Source organism: Zingiber officinale, chromosome 7A (genome assembly GCF_018446385.1).
Source record: "Zingiber officinale cultivar Zhangliang chromosome 7A, Zo_v1.1, whole genome shotgun sequence".
NCBI classification, from domain to species: Eukaryota; Viridiplantae; Streptophyta; class Magnoliopsida; order Zingiberales; family Zingiberaceae; genus Zingiber; species Zingiber officinale.
Window position 1 is genome coordinate 22689966 of NC_055998.1, and position 12441 is coordinate 22702406.

Here is a 12441-nt window from a genome sequence, read left to right on the forward strand (position 1 = left end):
CACTATGACGAGGACAACGCTGAGCGGAGACTCTTGGAGCTGGACTTGGTGGATGAGGCACGTGCTAAAGCCGCCGTCCGGCTGATGGCCTACCGACAGAGGATGAGGCAGAACTACAATCGAAGGGTGATCCCAATATCATTTCAGGTCGGTGACTTTGTGTGAAAGAAGGTAAAGTCGGTCGGCGATGTCACTAAGTTGGAAGCTCCATGGGTTGGACCCTTCAGGATCGTGGAAAAGCTCTGCTCGGGCGCCTACTAGCTAGAGGATGAGGACGGATGACGATTAGAACGTTCGTGGAGCGCGAACCATCTCCAGCGATACTGAGCCGGATGAGAGGTCCGCTGATGTATCAATGTATTCTTTATCCCTGCGCCCTTTGAGTGCAAGACTGAAAGCAAAAGCAAAAGGTTGCCAAATTTCGTGTCGAACGGCAAGTCAAACCGTCGAGCGGCGACGTTAAACCCAGGTCTCCACCGATAGTTGAGCGGCGACCTTAAACTCGAGACTTCATTAAATTGTCGAGCGGAGACGTTAAACCCAGGTCTCCACCGACGGTCGAGTGGCGACCTTAAACCTGACACGTCGAGCGGCGACGTTAAACCCAGGTCTCCATCGACGGTCGAGCGGCAACCTTAAACCCGAGCCTTCATCAAATCATCGAGCGGCGATGTTAAACCCAGGTCTCCACCGACGGTCGAGCGGCGACCTTAAACCCGAGACTTCATCAAATCATCGAGCGGCAACGTTAAACCCAGGTCTCCACCGACGGTCGAGCGGCGACCTTAAACCCGTGACTTCATCAAATCGTCGAGCAGCGACGTTAAACCCAGGTCTCCACCGATGGTCGAGCGGCGACCTTAAACCTGAGACTTTATCAAATCGTTGAGCGGCGACGTTAAACCCAGGTCTCCACCGACGGTCAAGCGGCGACCTTAAACACGAGACTTCATCAAATCGTCGAGTGGCAACGTTAAACTCAGGTCTCCATCGACGGTCGAGCGGCGACCTTAAACCTGAGACTTCATCAAATCGTCGAACATTACGTTAAACCCAGGTCTCCACCGACGGTCAAGCGGCGACCTTAAACTCCGACCTTCACCAAATCGTCGAGCGGCGACGTTAAACCCCAGAGTCAAGCGGCGACTATAAACCCCAGAGTCGAGCGGCGACTATAAACTCCTAGGGTCTAGTGGCGACCTTAAAACTCAGAGGTATGACCTTGATAAGTTTATCAATGATTGAAATACGAGCATGGCGCCCATTTAGGGCTATATAATCAAAAGCTTTGTGATAGACAAGCAAACATGTGAGGAAGAACTGCAAAATGACTTCATTGATAACAAACCAAAAGTTGTCGAGCGGCAGTCAAACATTCAAAACTACAAAATCCCTCCTCACTCAAGATAGTCGAAGACTTCATCCGGCATCGAGTTGTTCAGCTGAGCCCGGTCGATGACGCCGTCAGTCAGAGAGCCTGAGATATGCCCATTCGCCTGCAACTAGTTGAACGTCCCAGTTATCGCCAGCTCGAAACTCCGGGCGACCCTTCAGCGGAATCAGTTGTACGCCAAGTTCACCAAATGTGAATTTTGGCTAGATCAGGTGTCCTTCCTGGGTCACATCATCTCAAAGGATGGTATCATGGTAGACCCCAGTAAGATAGAAGCTGTGAGCAATTGGAAAAGACCCAAGAACGCCAGTGAGATCAGAAGCTTTCTGGGATTAGCAGGCTATTACAGAAAATTCGTAGAGGACTTCTCCAGGATAGCCTCCCCACTGACAGCTCTTACCAGAAAGAACAGAAAGTATCAGTGGACAGAGGACTGTGAGAACAGTTTCAGCGAGCTGAAAAGGAGATTGACCAGTGCACCTATTCTGACTCTACCAGAGAACGCAGACAGCTTTGATATTTATAGTGATGCCTCTAAGTTGGGACTAGGAGCAGTACTGATGCAAGATGGTAAGGTGATCGCCTACGCCTCCAGACAACTCAAGGATTATGAGAAGAACTATCCTACTCATGACCTTGAGCTTGCAGCAGTGGTGTTCGCTCTCAAGATTTGGAGACATTACTTGTATAGAGCTCAGTGCAGAGTGTATACAGATCATCAGAGTCTGAAGTACTTCTTCACTCAGAAGGATCTGAATATGCGACAGCGCAGATGACTAGAACTGGTCAAAGACTACGACATAGATATCCTCTACCACCCAGGAAAAGCAAATAGGGTAGCAGACGCCCTTAGCAGAAAGTCCAGTGCTGCCCTATTATCTCTAGCAGCCATGTCACCGCCCCTACAGAAAGAGATCACAGATTTCGGTCTCGAACTCATAGTCGGACAGCTCTCTATTATGACATTAGAGTCTACCTTGCTTGGTGACATCCAGACAGCTCAGGATCACCTGAAATTCAGAGGATCAAGCAAGGCTTAGCAGAATCGAAGGTGGAGAGTTCAGAATATCCGATAGCGCGGTGTTGTATTTTGGTGACAGGCTATGTGTTCCATCGAGGAACTCAAAAGAAGGTTTTAGATGAGGCTCACAAGACTTATGCAATGCATCCTGGCTCCACCAAATGTACCGGACTTGAAGAAACATTTTGGTGGCACGGGATGAAGAGATACGCTCGATATGTCAAGACCGCCTAACACATCGTGAGGGTTAAGGCGTAACATCGAGACCAGGGAGTTTTGCAGATACGATACCGAATGGAAGTGGGAAGACATTTCTATGGATTTTATAGTGGGATTACCCAGAACCACGAATGGTTTTGATACCATCTGGGTAATAGTCGACAGATTGACTAAATCAGCCCACTTCTTAGCTATCAGGATATCCTACTCCATGGAACAGCTAGCTTAGTTGTATCTCAAGGAGATCGTTAGATTACATGGAGTCCCACGAACTATTATATCAGATAGAGATAGCAGATTCACATCACACTTCTGGGAGTGTGTACAGTCAGCTTTGGGCACGAAGTTGAAGTTTAGCACAGCCTTCCATCCTCAGACCGATGGACAGACGAAGCGGGTAAATCAGGTACTCGAAGATATGCTCCGAGCATGTGCCCTAGATTTCAAGGGAAGTTGGTGCAAATATCTGAGTTTAGCAGAATTTGCATACAACAACAGCTATCAAGCCACTATCGGTATGACACCTTATGAGGCTCTCTATGGGCGGAGCTGTAGATCTCCAATCTGCTGGTATGAGAGTGGTGAACAGAAAGAACTAGAACTTCAGACAGATCTAGTGGCAGATACCACAGCAACTATACAGTAGATCTGCTAGAGGATAGAGACAGCTCAGAGCCGCCAGAAAAGCTATGCTGATACACGGCGCGGACCTTTAGAGTTTTCAGTTGGGGATTCAGTGTTCCTCAGAGTAGCTCCCATGAAGGAAGTAATACGTTTTGGGAAGAAGGGCAAGCTAAGTCCCCGATATGTGGGACCATATCTTATCAGCAGAAGAGTGGGCAAGGTAGCATATGAGCTAGAGCTACCTCAGGAAATGTCAGCTGTCCACAATGTATTTCATGTCTCTATGCTGAAGAAGCATACCCCAGATGCCACCCAGGTGATTGAGCCCCAGTCGGTACAGATCCGCGAAGACCTCAGCTATGACAGTCGGCCTATTCAGATAATAGACCGAGCAGTTAAGGAATTGCGGAACAAGGAAGTACCATTAGTCAAAGTTATTTGGCACAGTCACACAGCAGAAGAGGCAACTTGGGAGACAGAGGCCAGCATGAGACAGAAGTACCCAGAGTTATTCTAAGTTCGAGGACGAACTTTTTATAAGGTATGGGGGATTGTAATGCCCGAAAATTCTCAAAACTATTTTAGAAATATTCTATGATTTTTCTGAGATTTTTAGATATTTTTCCGGAATTTTCCGAGTAGCGGAAGCAGCAAAAATAATTAGAACCGCAAAATAGCTTAGGCAGGAATCGAACCCGGAACCCCTCGGATCCAATAACTTTTAGTTAGCCTTAGTAACCGGTGAACCCAGCAGGGCCGTGCTAAAAGAAAGAGGAATCAATTATATTTATATTAGAGTTGGGTTCAATTATCCACTTAATATAAATAGAAGAGTTAGGTTGGGTTTGGTTTATTTTAGAATTTGGTTCGGCAAACTCCTCCCCTCCAAACCCTCACGCCGAACACCCTTCTTCTCTCCTTCTCTCGGCGCCAACCACAAGGAAGACCTAGGGTTCTCTCCCTAGGGCCCCAAGGACATCTTCCGGCGATAACTCCGGCACGAGGACACTCTCCTTCGCGAGGGGAACGCTTAGACGCGAGAAGATCGTCGAGAAGTCGTCTCCACTGGAATTCTAGCGAATAGAATTGTAAGGAAATTAGCGTACGAGGTAAGAAACTCCTCACCTGCAGTATAAGTAGCTCCGTTTGGGTTTTCTACGCATTAGTTTAGCTATATGCAGATTTTTATCGACGCATAGCGTGAAATTGACCCTCCTCGCAGGTTTAGGGATTTAGTGAGTACTTCTAGATGGGCCGGACACGTAATCCCTCTTCAGTGGGGGTTTCTAGACGTTGTCGGATGCCTAGAAGTGGTCTCCCTAATAGAGAGGAGAGTTGGGGCACACCAAGTGTTCGATAAAATAGCTAGTTAAGTAAAAATGCAAACTAGGCATTTTAACAGCTCAGTTGAATGCATTAGAAGCATTTAAATCAGTAAATCAGTTTATTCTAGCTTATATGGGACTACGGTCCAATGAGTGGGCTCCCACAGTCGCCTCTGGGTTCAGACAACCTAGCTCTAGGTCCAGATAACCTAGAAACAACAATTTAGAACAGTTCAGCTATATTCAGTATTTTACCTTTCAGTTGGCACTGTACCGGATTAGATATCCATTGTGTTGGACTCCCACAGTCGTCCCTAGGTTCAGATAACCTAGTAAACCCTACCAAATTCGGGACTTGCAAACCCGGGTTTAGTTAGGGATGCGCGCACAGTAAGTACAGTTGTCGGGCCCAACAGCACATGATTATTATTTTGATCTACTATGCTATTAGTTTTCAAAACTCATAAAATTAGTTATGTTAGTTGAGTTTGATTTCAGCTTCAGTTAGCTTAGTTCTCTATTATTGTTCTATGTGATTAGCCTGCTATGCCATGCTTCAGCTTACATGTTCAGTTATTTCAGTTTATGCTTGCAACCAGAGTATGCCATGCGAGTACATGATTTCAAATAGCATTCTTTAAAAGCATGTTTGCATCGTTGCATGTTTTAGTGAGGTAGTTGGTTTCTTACTAAGCTTTAAGCTTACAGATTCTACTTTCTTTATACTGCAGATAAAGGTAAAGGGAAAATGGACTAGCAGAGGAAGCTGGAGTTCAATGCAAAGATGGTGTGTGTGGCAGGAACTGGAATAAAAGATCCTCAGGGGTTTTAGCAAGCTTAAATAGTTGAATTCTTAGTATTTCTTCTTTCATGCATTTTTAGACCTTAGAATGTTTAAACCATGGGAGATTTATTTAGTTTGTTAGTAATTATGTTAGAATGCTGGTTAATAGTTGCTAGAATATATTCCAATTGATTTTAGAATTGTTGTGTGAGGTTTTGGCACGCCAGAGTGCTGAAATCAGAGTTTCAGGGTGAGATCAGAACCCAGATCGGTCTGCAGACCGATCAGAGTCGAGTTGTGCCATTGGATCGGTCAGCTGACTGATCCATGCGCGAACAGAGAGTTTATGGATCGGTCAGCCGACCGATCCATGTGCGAATTGAGAGCACAGACGCTCACTGATCGGTCAGCCGACCGATCAGTGAGCCACTGGATCGGTCTACCGACCGATCAGTGTGCTCCTGGATCGGTCGGTAGACCGATCCAGCCACACACAGAAGCGGGATAGCTTGTGGATCGGTCAGCCGACCGATCCAGGGTCCCTCTCCGTGCCAGTATCAAGCTGGATCGATCACTGGATCGATCCGACAGCCCAATCGATTCATGGATCGATTGAAATGTCTGATTACAGCTAGCAGGACATCCGAGAAGTATAGATTATCCTCCCTAGCATGTGTACAACCCCTAGGTACACCTAGAATATTAAGTTCAGATTTTACAGAGATCAGTTTAGTAAAATTTTAATCAATCCAGATTTTCGCAATAGTAATTTAGCACAGCATTACGTAACGATCGGCCTTACAGCTTAGTAGTAGAAGGCGGGCCGTTACAGAGTGGTATCAGAGCAGTGTTTCATACTTCCTATACACACATCAGCATTGAACCTGCAGCTTCCAAGTAAGAATACCTCTACTTTATTTATGTTCCTTGCTTTCTTGTTATAGTTCATGTTTATAGATAACTGATGCATGTTAGTATGTGATAATAGATAACATGATAGCAATAGTTATACAATTATGATTGAATTAGTTATGCATGTCCTGTCCTCTATGTCTTTAGAAATGGCACGAGGACACCCAGCTAGAAGGGCACCGACTCGAGCTGAGGCGATTCGGTGTCTCCCGGACCTTACAGACTAGTGGCTCGATTCAGACTAGTTGAGCGAAACAAAGAAGAAATAGCCACCTTAAAGGCTAGTCGGCAAGACACTCCCACCGTCACTCCGGAGCCTAACCTTAGCGACACCGGTGATCTTAGAGGTTCCACGATCCGACCTCGGCACGGTAGCCCCAGCGCGAGAGAAGCCTATCGATCCAGTGGCGAGAATCAAGCGGAGAATTTCTCGGCAAATGAACCATGGGATGCTCAGGCATGGTTCAAAACACTGGAAAGTACGATGGAGCTTCTGGACTGGCCAGAACATGAGAAGGTGAAGTGCGCCTCCTTCTGTCTGACAAGAGATGCACGCATGTGGTGGGAGAGAATCAGAGTGAAGCGCCTAGTGAACCAGATGACATGGGCTGACTTCGAGAAAGAATTCTTTGAGGAGTTCTTTCACATGCGGTCACCAACCGCCACTACGACGAGTTCACTGAGTTTCGTCAGGGCAACCTATCAGTTGAGGAAGCCGTGAAGAAATTCAATAGATTGGCTCGTCTATGCCCTGAACTAGTCAGCACAGAAAGGGAACGAATCCGGTTGATGCTCAAGATGCTGAGGCCGGAAATAGCAATGAATGTGGCTGGTGTCGTTCATAGGCCACAAACCACAGAAGAATTAGTGAGCAGTGCTCTAATCACTGAGCATTACCAGAATAGCATCAAGCAGCAGAAGCAAGTCCTCTCAGAAGCTAAAGGTCAAGGAGGCTCAGGCACTCAGAAATAGCAGGGCCACAGTGTCCATGGCTCTAACTGGAAAGGGAACTCCAGCAACAAGCGCAAGCCAGGGAGTTACCCAAAAGGAGGACCAGCTAGCAAGCAGCCCAGTTATCCAAAGTGTGCCACTTGTGGGAAATTCCATCCTGGAGTTTGTCGTGAGGGCACACGAGGATGCTTTGAATGCGGACAGGAAGGGCATATGGCCAAGCAGTGTCCAAACAAGACCAGTCTTCCTCAGTCACAGCCGATTCAGTATGGAGGCCAGCCAGCTCAGTTACATCAGATGCAGGCCGCTTTAGAAGGTCCACATATCAGCTAGGGCAGATTAGAAGCCCCTCCAGCTACGACCAATGCGAGGATCTACTCACTCACCAGAGAGGACGCAGCAAATGCCTCGACAGTTGTTACAGGTCAGATTAGTATTTTACAACAAAGTACAACTGTCTTATTCGATACTGGGGCAACCCATTCATATATATCCAGGGCATTTGCTGAGAAATTAGCGATACCCCCAGAGGTACTCAGTAGCCAGTTTCTTACGACGCTACCGTCAGGAGAAATCATGGCGTCCACGCACTGGCTCAGAGCAGTGCCGGTCATTATAGCAGACAGAGAGCTCTTTAGTGATCTGATAGTGCTAAATATGACTGACTACGATGTTATCTTCGGGATGGACTTCCTGATCAAATACGGTGCTTCCATAGAGTGTCGTAAACAGAAAGTCATATTCCAACCTGAAGCAGAAGCACAGTTCGAGTTTATCGGAGAACCCAAGAGAAAAGCCAAGAAATTTCTCTCAGTTATGAAGGCACAGAAGTTAATGGATTCAGGATGTACGGGATTTTTAGCACACGTAGTCAGTACCAGTCAGGACAAGGACCAACAGCTAGCAGAGGTCCGAGTCGTATATGACTACCCAGCAGTCTTCCCTGAAGAGTTACCAGGCCTAGCACCAGACAGGGAGATAGAATTTGAGATAGAGCTCATTCCCGGCACAAATCCTATTTCCAAAGCGCCTTATCGCATGGCCCCAGCAGAACTGAAAGAACTTCATGAGCAATTACAGGAGCTGCTCGACAAAGGCTTCATACGCCCCAGTCACTCACCATAGGGAGCGCCTGTATTGTTCGTGAAGAAGAATGACGGGAGCATGCGTCTGTGCATAGATTACAGGGCGCTAAACCAGATCACAATCAAGAACAGGTATCCTCTTCCCAGAATAGATGACCTGTTTGATCAGCTAAAGGGAGCAGCAGTGTTCTTTAAAATAGACCTCAGATCAGGTTATCATCAGGTGAAGGTTAAAGAAGGGGGCATACCCAAGACAGCATTCAGGACTAGATACGGACATTACGAGTTCGTAGTCATGTCCTTTGGCGTGATAAATGCTCCAGCTACTTTCATGGATCTCATGAACAGAGTATTCAGGGAATATTTAGATAAGTTCGTTATCGTGTTCATCGATGACATTCTTATCTATTCCAGAACTCAGGAAGAACACGCAGAGCACCTGAAAACAGTATTGCAGACCCTTCAGCGGAATCAGCTGTACGCCAAGTTCACCAAATGTGAATTTTGGCTAGATCAGGTGTCCTTCCTGAGTCACATCATCTCAAAGGATGGTATCATGGTAGACCCCAGTAAGATAGAAGCTGTGAGCAACTGGAAAAGACCCAAGAACGCCAGTGAGATCAGAAGCTTTCTGGGATTAGCAGGCTATTACAGAAAATTCATAGAGGACTTCTCCAGGATAGCCTCCCCACTGATAGCTCTTACTAGAAAGAACAGAAAGTATCAATGGACAGAGGACTGTGAGAACAGTTTCAGCGAGCTGAAAAGGAGATTGACCAGTGCACCTATTCTGACTCTACCAGAGAACGCAGACAACTTTGATATTTATAGTGATGCCTCTAAGTTGGGACTAGGAGCAGTACTGATGCAAGATGGCAAGGTGATCGCCTACGCCTCCAGACAACTCAAGGATTATGAGAAGAACTATCCTACTCATGACCTTGAGCTTGCAGCAGTGGTGTTCGCTCTCAAGATTTGGAGACATTACTTGTATGGAGCTCAGTGCAGAGTGTATACAGATCATCAGAGTCTGAAGTACTTCTTCACTCAGAAGGATCTGAATATGCGACAGCGCAGATGGCTAGAACTGGTCAAAGACTACGACATAGATATCCTCTACCACCCAGGAAAAGCAAATAGGGTAGCAGACGCCCTTAGCAGAAAGTCCAGTGTTGCCCTATTATCTCTAGCAGCCATGTCACCGCCCCTACAGAAAGAGATCACAGATTTCGGTCTCGAACTCATAGTCGGACAGCTCTCTATTATGACATTAGAGTCTACCTTGCTTGGTGACATCCAGACAGCTCAGGAGCAGGATCCTGAAATTCAGAGGATCAAGCAAGGCTTAGCAGAATCAGAAGGTGGAGAGTTCAGAATATCAGATAGCGGGGTGTTGTATTTTGGTGACAGACTATGTGTTCCAGATCAGGAGGAACTCAAAAAGAAGGTTTTAGATGAGGCTCACAAGACTCCCTATGCGATGCATCCTGGCTCCACCAAAATGTACCAGGACTTGAAGAAACATTTTTGGTGGCCTGGGATGGAGAGATACGTCGCTCGATATGTCAGCACCTGCCTAACCTGTCAGAGGGTTAAGGCAGAACATCAGAGACCAGGGGGAGTTTTGCAGCCCATACAGATACCAGAATGGAAGTGGGAAGACATTTATATGGATTTTATAGTGGGATTACCCAGAACCACGAATAGTTTTGATACCATCTGGGTAATAGTCGACAGATTGACTAAATCAGCCCACTTCTTAGCTATCAGGATATCCTACTCCATGGAACAGCTAGCTTAGTTGTATCTCAAGGAGATCGTTAGATTACATGGAGTCCCACGAACCATTATATCAGATAGAGATAGCAGATTCACATCACACTTCTGGGAGTGTGTACAGTCAGGTCTAGGCACGAAGTTGAAGTTTAGCACAGCCTTCCATCCTCAGACCGATGGACAGACGGAGCGGGTAAATCAGGTACTCGAAGATATGCTCCGAGCATGTGCCCTAGATTTCAAGGGAAGTTGGTGCAAATATCTGAGTTTAGCAGAATTTGCATACAACAACAGCTATCAGACCACTATCGGTATGACACCTTATGAGGCTCTCTATGGGCGGAGGTGTAGATCTCCAATTTGCTGGTATGAGAGTGGTGAACAGAAAGAACTAGAACTTCAGACAGATCTAGTGGCAGATACCACAAGGATAGAGACAGCTCAGAGCCGCCAGAAAAGCTATGCTGATACACGGCGCAGACCTTTAGAGTTTTCAGTTGGGGATTCAGTGTTCCTCATAGTAGCTCCCAAGAAGGAAGTAATGCGTTTTGGGAAGAAGGGCAAGCTAAGTCCCCGATATGTGGGACCATATCTTATCAGCAGAAGAGTGGGCAAGGTAGCATATGAGCTAGAGCTACCTCAGGAAATGTCAGCTGTCCACAATGTATTTCATGTCTCTATGCTGAAGAAGCATACCCCAGATGCCACCCAGGTGATTGAGCCCCAGTCGGTACAGATCCGCGAAGACCTCAGCTATGACAGTCGGCCTATTCAGATAATAGACCGAACAGTTAAGGAATTACGGAACAAGAAAGTACCATTAGTCAAAGTTATTTGGCACAGTCACACAGCAGAAGAGGCAACTTGGGAGACAGAGGCCAGCATGAGACAGAATTACCCAGAGTTATTCTAAGTTCGAGGATGAACTTTTTATAAGGCATGGGGGATTGTAACGCCTAAAAATTCTCAAAACTATTTTAGAAATATTCTATGATTTTTCTGAGATTTTTAGATATTTTTTCGGAATTTTCCGAGTAGCGGAAGCAGCAAAAATAATTAGAACCGCAAAATAGCTTAGGCGGGAATCGAACCCGGAACCCCTCGGATCCGATAACTTTTAGTTAGCCTTAGTAACCGGTGAACCCAGCAGGGCCGTGCTGAAAGAAAGAGGAATCAATTATATTTATATTAGAGTTGGGTTCAATTATCCACTTAATATAAATAGAAGAGTTAGGTTGGGTTTGGTTTATTTTAGAATTTGGTTCGGCAAACTCCTCCCCTCCAAACCCTCACGCCGAACACCCTTCTTCTCTCCTTCTCTCGGCGCCAACCACAAGGAAGACCTAGGGTTCTCTCCCTAGGGCCCCAAGGACATCTTCCGGCGATAACTCCGGCACGAGGACACTCTCCTTCGCGAGGGGAACGCTTAGACGCGAGAAGATCGTCGAGAAGTCGTCTCCACCGGAATTCCAGCGAATAGAATTGTAAGGAAATTAGCGTACGAGGTAAGAAACCCCTCACCTGCAGTATAAGTAGCTCCGTTTGGGTTTTCTACGCATTAGTTTAGCTATATGCAGATTTTTATCGACGCACAGCGTGAAATTGACCCTCCTCGCAGGTTTAGGGATTTAGTGAGCACTTCTAGATGGGCCGGACACGTAATCCCTCTTCAGTGGGGGTTTCTAGACGTTGTCGGGTGACTAGAAGTGGTCTCCCTAATAGAGAGGAGAGTTGGGGCACACCAAGTGTTCGATAAAATAGCTAGTTAAGTAAAAATGCAAACTAGGCATTTTAACAGCTCAGTTGAATGCATTAGAAACATCTAAATTAGTAAATCAGTTTATTCTAGCTTATATGGGACTACGGTCCAATGGGTGGGCTCCCACAATCGCCTCTGCGTTCAGACAACCTAGCTCTAGGTCCAGATAACCTAGAAACAGCAATTCAGAACAGTTCAGCTATATTCAGTATTTTACCTTTCAGTTGGCACTGTACCGGATTAGATATCCATTGGGTTGGACTCCCACAGTCGTCCCTAGGTTCAGATAACCTAGTAAACCCTACCAAATTCGGGACTTGCAAACCCGGGTTTAGTTAGGGATGCGCGCACAGTAAGTACAGTTGTCGGGCCCAACATCACATGATTATTATTTTGATCTACTATGCTATTAGTTTTCAAAACTAATAAAATCAGTTATATTAGTTGAGTTTGATTTCAGCTTCAAGTTAGCTTCAGTTATCTTAGTTCTCTATTATTGTTCTATGTGATTAGCCTGTTATGTCATGCTTCAGCTTACATGTTCAGTTATTTCAGTTTATGCTTGCAACCAGAGTATGTCATGCCAGTACAT